The 8,723-nt window shown below is 48.5% G+C and overlaps 1 long non-coding RNA gene across 1 annotated transcript; it reads left to right on the top strand.

Annotated features, from left to right (window-relative positions):
• The first annotated feature begins 501 nt into the window (after positions 1-501).
• Positions 502-7,891, top strand: LOC141983802 (uncharacterized). Its single transcript, XR_012638514.1, has 3 exons — positions 502-619; positions 6,516-6,582; positions 7,353-7,891. It is a non-coding gene; the product is annotated as an uncharacterized LOC141983802 (long non-coding RNA).
• Positions 7,892-8,723: the final 832 nt, after the last annotated feature.

Below are 8,723 nucleotides of genomic sequence, written 5' to 3'. Positions count from 1 at the left end.
TAGAAGTGCCGGGCTCAGCCCCGGCAAGCCCTGGCACAACTCAAGCACTGCTTACTGGATCTTAATTTCTCGCAATAGCACTGGTTATGGCTATGACTGAGCTAAGACACCACCTATTTTTTCATTAGTGATGGAAATGGAACCGAAAAACAATGTGAGTGGGAGTAAGTGCCGCAAAGTCAACAGTGAAAGCTGAGCTTTTACCCCAAACTGGACAGTTGATTTTCTTTTTTATTATGCCGTCACATTTAAACACAAAACCTTTGCGTTTAATATGACAAACTACTGTGTCTGTCTGTAAGGCTGTCAACATGAGATGCCACTTTAAATCAAAGCATAGTCACTTCACCACGGCCTATCCTCCTGGCAGTGTTGCAGGACATGACAAAATTGAAAATCTGAAGTCTTCATATCACACTTCAAATGTCATTCTCACCACGTCAGTGACTGTATAGGAAAAAGCGACAGCGGCTTCTCTTTCCTGGGTGCCGAGCTTGTGAAGGAGTGCACGCTGGGAATGCTGGAGGAGCTTTTTGCCAGAGATAAAAACAAAGAGGACCTTGTGAACTCTGTGAAACAAGTTCCCCTGTCTGATTCCGTGGCAGTGCGAAGATTGGAGGTAATTTACGAGGATTGTTTGTCAGCACAGCTTTCCGATTTAAAAAATGCCAAATACATGTCTCTTGCAGAGGAAAAATCAAACAGTTTAAGAGACACTGCCTAGCTATTGCTGTCTGTCAGATTTTATGATGGTCAGTTTTTCAGCAAAGACTTTTTGTGCTTAATAGCATTAGAAACCTACACCACAGGAGAAATCATTTTTGAAAAGATAAAAGGCTTTTTTGAAAAAATGGTTTAGAGCTGCAGAAAGTAAATTTGTTTGTTCCAGATGGTGGTCCCTCCATGAAAGGGAAAGAGAAGGGTTCTGCTTCACGTTTGGCAGTGATGTACCCTTCATTAAATACACTTCACTGCATCATTCACCAGACTGTCCTGTGCGATAAGTTTTCTGGGGACAGAAAAAAACCAATGGGTATAGTGATTCGTGAACTACATACGCTCAACTTCTAGCTTGCAACATTGTCTTTTTAAAGCTCTTTTATAAGACATGTCAGCCAAATATAGTGACCTGTTGCAGCACAATGATGTTTGCGGATTAAGTAGGGGTCACGAGTTAGAGAGGTTTAGTGTGCTTCAGAAAGAAATAATAGAATTTCTTTCAAACCACAAGACCAACAAGGCTTGCAAGTTTCTGGAATTTATGAATGATGTCCCCTCTATGTCACAGGTAGCTTTTCTGTGTGATATTACTGATCACTTGAATTCCCTCCTTTTGCAGCTCCAAGGCTGTGCAAGCAGTGTCGAGGATCTGTTTGCCTGTTCAGTGATTGTTTGGAAATTTGAATTGAAATTGAAACATTAATACACACTTTAAAAACATATACAGTGTATGATAAAATACGTGTATCTGAAAAAGTATAATAGATTTGAAAAGTATAAACATAGACTAGCTTCCTTATACAGCTGTTGTTTTTTATGACAATGTCAATGCATTCATTTCGGTGATGTTGGCCAACCTAATAATTTCAAATTATGATTTGTAAGCAAAGTCTAAATGAACTCTCCCTGACAACTAGTGATGAGCTAGGGTCTGGGGGGAAAGGCTTCAGGACCAGATTGTATTTACATTCACACCTAATCTACCTAGGTATCCAGCAAACAGAGCTGTGTTGCCCAAGTGGTAGATTTTGGCTGGGGTTGGGTTACAAATCACTTGAATGTGGGGCGGCGGGAGGGTGTATAATGAAATGTTGTTATTCTTATTGCAGGAGTAAAGGGTAGTAGAACTGTACTTAGCCTGTGCTGATTGAGGGCATCAAGAGAGAGGGTGGGGACAGGTGTTTTGCTTGATGGTCTGCCTGAGTCACAAGTACTATTTGACCTGCTCCTCTCCACTGTTCAAAGACAGAGCTGAATAGGCTCCGTGGATAGTCTTTTGTTTTGTTAAGTGATCACTAAAGCTGAAATCAGGTCTAAGTGCTTAGACCTGCTGTGGGACAGTGTTTCTGTGGAAGAGACAGCCCAGTCTGCACTAGCAGCGAGGTTCCCACACTGAGAGATCAGCTGAAATCACTGAGAGATGGGTGGAACCTCAAGAGACCAACTCGCAGAGGTCACAGTGGCAGGTGGCAGCAGAAGGTGACTGTGCAGGGCCATTGGCAACAGAGCAATGGAGTGAACGGTGGCACAACGAACAACGGTGGCCAGAGCGAACAGTGAGCAGCTAGAGGAATGAGCAAGGTGCCTTCTTGCCCCCCACCTGGGAGGTGAACTCATGTGAAAACAGCTCTGAACTCTGAGGCTCCACTGACCAGGGACAGCACCGGGTGTTAATGAGGCTGTTAAGAATGCTGGAGACACAACACGGTTCATGCGAACAAACATGGCTGTGGCATCATACTTTCTATTTAAGCAAGAGATACCACACACTACAAACTGGAGGCCAATGTTAAGTGCATTGTCACTTGTTCATCCTGAAGTTGAACGCTGGTTCTGAACAAGACCAGCAAATGCTCACTATCTTTCTGCAAGAAACTCAACTGACTGGCTAGACGCATGTGGTGCAACAGTGAAAGACTCAGCAGTTGAAAAAGTGAAGAACTCTCTCACCACAAAAAAAATTTGCATACATGGCTGATGAATGCACCGATGCAAATGGGCATCAAATATTAAGTCATTGTGTACGTTATCTTGATGTCAGTGGTAGGCCAGTAGGTGCATTTCTAGATGTTCAAGTTATAGAAGACACATTGGCTGCATCTATGACAACCCACATCTTAGAAGAGTTAAATGCTTGTCAGTTGGACCCCAAACAGATGGTTGCTTGTGCATTTGATGGAGCTGCAAACTTTTCTAGAAGACATGGTGGAGTACAAGCTTTGCTCAGAGAAAAGTGTAACCCTAATCTCTCCTATACACACTGCAGAGGCCATCTACTCCAACTAGCGCTAGTATGAGCTGCAGACTCTTCAAAAGACATTAAAAAAGCTATAAATTTAATGTCTTCATTATAGTCTTTTTTCAGTAAGAGTCCAAAAAGACTGAATATCTTGGAAAATATAGAAGATACACTGGGACTGAAGTTCAAATTAGTCAACCTGGGAAAACCCTCTGGCTTTCTCATGAGCGATCCTTGGCTGTTGTCTTAAAATTACTCCAGCCATTATTACTGGCTTTGGAAAGTATCTACCAAGATGGGATGGATCTAAGTAGTGAGGCTGGTGGATTACTTTTTGTAGGATTCATAAAGGTTTATGCGCTTGGCAACATTCAGGGCACACCCGGAGTGTTGTGTAGGAGCAGTGCACACACTGCTCCATCCAAGGGCATCAACCTTGGAATCTCGCCAAGATGACATGAACCGTGGGAAGCCTCTCAGGACTGGGCTCAAGGCCCGAGAGCAAGGAATGCGGTAGATAGAAATTGGTAAATAAGAATGTTAAACAAAGCCAGTGTATTCCTTTTATCTGTTGGAGAATGTAATGCACAGGGGGAGAGAGAGAATAAAGGGGAAGGTGGAAAGCTGACAGGCAGAAGCCTGTTAGCAGAGACCAGCCTGCTTGCTTGCTAAAAGCTGTGTTCTGTCTTGTCATTGAACCGCCACAACTGGCGCCCAAACGTGGGGCCCTCAGCACTCACCTCGCCCAGCAAGGGTTTCAGACGTGTCACTCATCCGCTTCGTGGATCCCAGGGAGTATTTTTCATTGTGGTAAGTATGGGAAGCTCCCTCTCTGCTTTGCAAGTGCAACACCGCAATGAGCTACAGTATTTGCTGCGTAAGGCTCAGCATGACTGCCCCACTCGAGAACTCACTCTCCTGCTACAGGAGGTGAGTGCCCAATGCCCGTGGTACCCTGAAGCCGGAACCCTTAAGCTAGCGGACTGGGAGCGGTTGGGCCAGACATTGCACAAAGAGCCTCGGGCGTCCGTGCAGGCTTTACATGCCTGGCACCTCTGCCGTGACACGATACAGCGTGTCGCCTCGGACAGGCCCTCCCTCGCGAGGCTGGTGATCTCGCCACGCCCGTCCGCTCCTGCAGTCATCCCCCCTCCTAGCGATGCGACACAGTGTGTCGCCTCGGAGAGGCCCTCTCCCGCGCCAACAGAGGGGCTGCCGATCCCGCCACCCCCGTCCGCTCCTGCAACCATCCCTCCCCCTGCTTCGCCCCCAGTGCCTTTATTACCACCGCTTCCCTGGCCTTCCCCACTGGAGCCGGTGTGTGATTACCATCCGCCCATGGGGCCCCATGCTCCGGGGCCCCCCGGGGGGTCGTCTGCGTCTGCTCAGGGGCTTTCGCTGGTGCAACAAATGGTTCACACAGCGAGGACTCGCTCAGATCTTACAGCAGAGGAGCTGGCTGATCTGGTCTCAGTTTGTCCTGTGACCTGGCAGGATGATGGCCAGGGCAACCAGGTTGCAAACTGGGTCAGTTTGCCTTACTCGGTGATCAGAGAGGTAAAGAAAGCGATTCGCGAGTTCGGCCTCACTAGCACGTATGTGCGTGGTCTCATTGAAGGGCTAGGTAGTGCTTACACCCTGATCCCTGAAGACTGGAAGGCACTGTTGCGCATGATGCTGACGCCCAGTCAGTATGTTATTTGGCTTAGTGAGTATCGGCAGATGGCGGAACGCCAAGCCCAGGTATATAGAGAGCAAGGTATCATTTATGAGCAGTTGGCAGGGGAGGGCCAGTTTGCTACTGTTCAGCTGCAGTCTCAACTCCCTTAGGCCGTCTTCCCCATTATTTCCACCTGCGCCCAGCATGCTTTCCGGAAGGTCCCGGATTGAGGCAGGCCTACTAAAAGCTTTGCCAGTATCCGTCAGGGTGCATCAGAGTCCTTTATGGATTTTACCAACAGATTGCAGGAGGCTATCCTCCAACAGGTGGATAGCCCTGCGGCAGCTCAGGAGATCCTGTTAAAAATGGCGGTTGAAAATGCGAACGAGGATTGCCGCCATGCTCTCCAGGCTGCACAAGCCTCTGGAATTCTAGAGCTGTCGGACATGCTGCGGGCGTGCCAAAACATCGGAACCCAAGCACATAAAGCTGGGGTTCTGGCCGCCGCCCTGCGGAAAAGCGGGAAGGAGGGGAAGCGTTGTTACCGCTGTGGTAAGGAGGGTCACTTTCAGCGGGAGTGACCCTCCTTACCACAGCGGTAACAACGCTCATCGACGGCGCCCGCCCGCCCCTCAAAGAAGTGCCCCAAGTGTCGGAAGGGCTATCACTGGGCTAATCAGTGTCGTAGCGGGTCGGGAAACCGCACGACGGGTCCCCCCTGAACCCAGGGCCAAACGGGGGTGTTCCCCACTCAGACAACTGTTCCTCTGCCTTAAAATCCATAGACTCTATGAGGGCGGCGACTGCTGGAAGTGCAGGGCTTGATTTGATTATGCAGGAGGACGCTGATTTTCAGTTGCCAGGGGAGGTTTGCGCCATACCTACGCAGGTGACGGGACCTCTCCCTGCCGGATTTGTGGGTCTGGTTCTCCCTCGCTCACACGCTGGGAAACAGGTTTTTTTTGTCATCCCAGGAGTCATTGACGCCGATTACACCGGCGTTATTAAGGTTCAGGTATGGACCCATCTTCCGCAGTCGCTCCCGTGTGGACGGTCAATTGCACAATTGATTTTGGTCCCCTATCAGGTGCCAGCCACAGAGGATCGAACCTGGGGCGGAGGCGGCTTTGGATCGACGCTGGCTCAGTCGCCGTCTCACAACACGTCCTCTCCACTTGTTGCTCTAACAATGTCAGTCCGCCCCTCGAAACCTCAGTTAACACTTCTTTTAAATAATGTTCCTTTTACAGGGCTGGTGGACACTGGAGCTGACGTTACGGTGATTCGTGATCCGGAGTGGCCGGTCGGTTGGCCAACAGTTCCTTCTAAAGAGTTGTGGGGGATCGGGGGTAGCAAACCCGGGCGCCAAAGTTTGTCTTGGGTCACGGTCTCTAAACCAGGAGGCCGTGCCCTTGCTACGATCCACCCTTTTGTACTCCCTGTCCACCTCAATATTTGGGGCCGTGATTTACTTACAAAGCTGGACACCACCCTCGATATTAATATATAATGGCCTAAAATCCTCCCTCACCCACCTTGCCATCCACATTACCATTGGTATGGCAATCCTTAGAGCCCAATGGATTGACCAGTGGCCCCTCCCTCTAGAAAAGCTGAAAGCGCTTCATTCACTTGTACAATAATATTTGCATGCACAGCGCTTGGAGAGCTTTACTAGTCCTTGGAACTAGCTGCTGTTATTTTGGCCTTTCAATTTTTTGCTGATTGTCCCTTTAATTTGATTGTGGACATGCATTATGTTTATCAGGTAATTGATCATTTATCCCTTGCCCTCATTACCCCTCAGGTCGATGCGGACCTCCTTCGTCTGTTTTTGTCCTTATAGTATCTCCTCACCACTCGTAATTTCCCTTATTTTGTTGCTCATATTCGCAGTCATACCCCTCTGCCTGGGCTACTCACTGAAGGCAATGCGTGCGCCGATCGTGCGTTACATGGTCAGGTAAATACCCTTTTTTCTGACCCCATTGAAAGCCATGCCTTTTTTCATCAGTCTGCCTCTGTCTTGGCCTGGCAGTTTCATATTCCTGCTGATCATGCATGTTCTATTGTTCGTTCCTGCCCCCACTGTGCCGCTGCTGCCCCTACCTTTTCTTATGCCGTTAACCCCAGAGGTACCGCAGCGAATCAGCTGTGGCAAATGGATGTCACTCACATGCCACAATTCCACCCCTATTCGTTTTACATGTTTTCATTGATACCTATTTGGGATTCCTTTGGGCGACCCCACAGCGTGGGGAAGCCACTCCCAAAGTTATTCACCATTTGCTAGCCTGTTTTGCTGTTATGGGTCACCCGAGCCAGATAAAAATGGATAATGCCCCAGCCTATTGCTCCACAGCCCTCTCCACCTTTTGTGCCCAATGGGACGTCCGTCTCAAACACGGGATCCCTTATAATTCCACAGGCCAAGCCATTGTTGAACATGCAAATCGCACGCTAAAAACCTTGCTTGACAAACAATTAAAACAAGGGGAGCTGCGTCTCCGAATCTTAGGAGACATTCAGCAACAACTGCATATCCTTTTGTTTACTTTAAATAATTTAATGCTGAACGCAGATCAGCAGACCCCGCGGATCGGCATTTTCACAAGTCCGAGGTACTGGAAAGACCGCGTGTCTATTACCGTCAGCTGCCCGATCCGCAATGGTTGGGCCCAGTGCCTTTAATCACTTGGGGTCGGGGATATGCTGCTGTGTTTCTCCCTGCAGGACCGTTGTGGGTTCCGGCCTGGTGTGTGCGACTGGCACTGAAACAGCATGGCGTGGCACCAGGGGCTGTAGAACCCCATACCGGAGTTTCAGCTGACCTTGGAGGAGAATGCGGTGCCTCCCGGGTCGACAACGGCGGGACAGAAACGGAAGAGGCGTAGCGTCCCAAGCCAGCCCGTGACATGGGGAGCAGTAAAAGCATTGGTCGCTGCGGCTCAACGAAGACTGGCAGCAAACCAACAGCCAGAGACTCTTGAGACTTTATTTGTGGCGATTCTCGCCCAAATTATTGCTAATTCTGTATTGATTGTATGCCTTTTGTGCCTGCTATTTCCTGGAGGGGTTGACTCGGGAGCGCCTTCTTCATTACGGGCCCAAATGACATATAACCTATGGGAAAGATTGGCTTCAATAGCAAATGTTACCCACTTTTGTTTATTTGATTCTGTAGCAGCCGGAGAACTGTTAGGTACATGCCTCATTCCAGTATGTCATCACCCGGAGGAAATTGGGAATGAGATGGTGCTCGCTGCTTACTCGAACCTCTCTTCCCAGTACTCTAGCATGGCTAATTGGGGCCCGGCCAATCACACTTTATCTTCTTAAGCTTATTTTTTGCTGTTGCTGTGTGCAATGTATTTCCTTTTTGTTAAGGCTTTGTCGAGACCCGCCCTGGCAGGCTCCACGAGTTATGACCTTGTCTGTCCGGGAGTTAATTGGCTTGCAAATGCAAATTGATGGCTACCATGAGATGGCCGAGCGCAAATAAACAAAAAAGGAGGGGATGTAGGATTCATAAAGGTTTATGCGCTTGGCAACATTCAGGGCACACCCGGAGTGTTGTGTAGGAGCAGTGCACACACTGCTCCATCCAAGGGCATCAACCCTGGAATCTCACCAAGATGACATGAACCGTGGGAAGCCTCTCAGGGCTGGGCTCAAGGCCCGAGAGCAAGGAATGCGGTAGATAGAAATTGGTAAATAAGAATGTTAAACAAAGCCAGTGTATTCCTTTTATCTGTTGGAGAATGTAATGTGCGGGGGGAGAGAGAGAATAAAGGGGAAGGTGGAAAGCTGACAGGCAGAAGCCTGTTAGCAGAGACCAGCCTGCTTGCTTGCTAAAAGCTGTGTTCTGTCTTGTCATTGAACCGCCACAACTTTTGCTACTACGTTCAGAGAAGACCATTGCCATTCTCTCCCTTGTAAGTCTACTGTTGAAACCACATTAAACAATGCCATCCAGGCATCTGCTACAACAGTAGTAGATCTTTGTCCAGCAATAGAAACTACACTTGGATCAATCAGAGAGCTGTCCTCTGAAACAGTACTGGAAGAAGCAAAGACTTCAGTCCAGGAGTTGATTAATGAAGG

Source organism: Natator depressus, chromosome 3 (assembly GCF_965152275.1).
Source record: "Natator depressus isolate rNatDep1 chromosome 3, rNatDep2.hap1, whole genome shotgun sequence".
NCBI lineage: Eukaryota > Metazoa > Chordata > Testudines > Cheloniidae > Natator > Natator depressus.
Note: the sequence above shows the minus strand (reverse complement) of the source record. Positions and strands in the feature narration are given on the sequence as shown.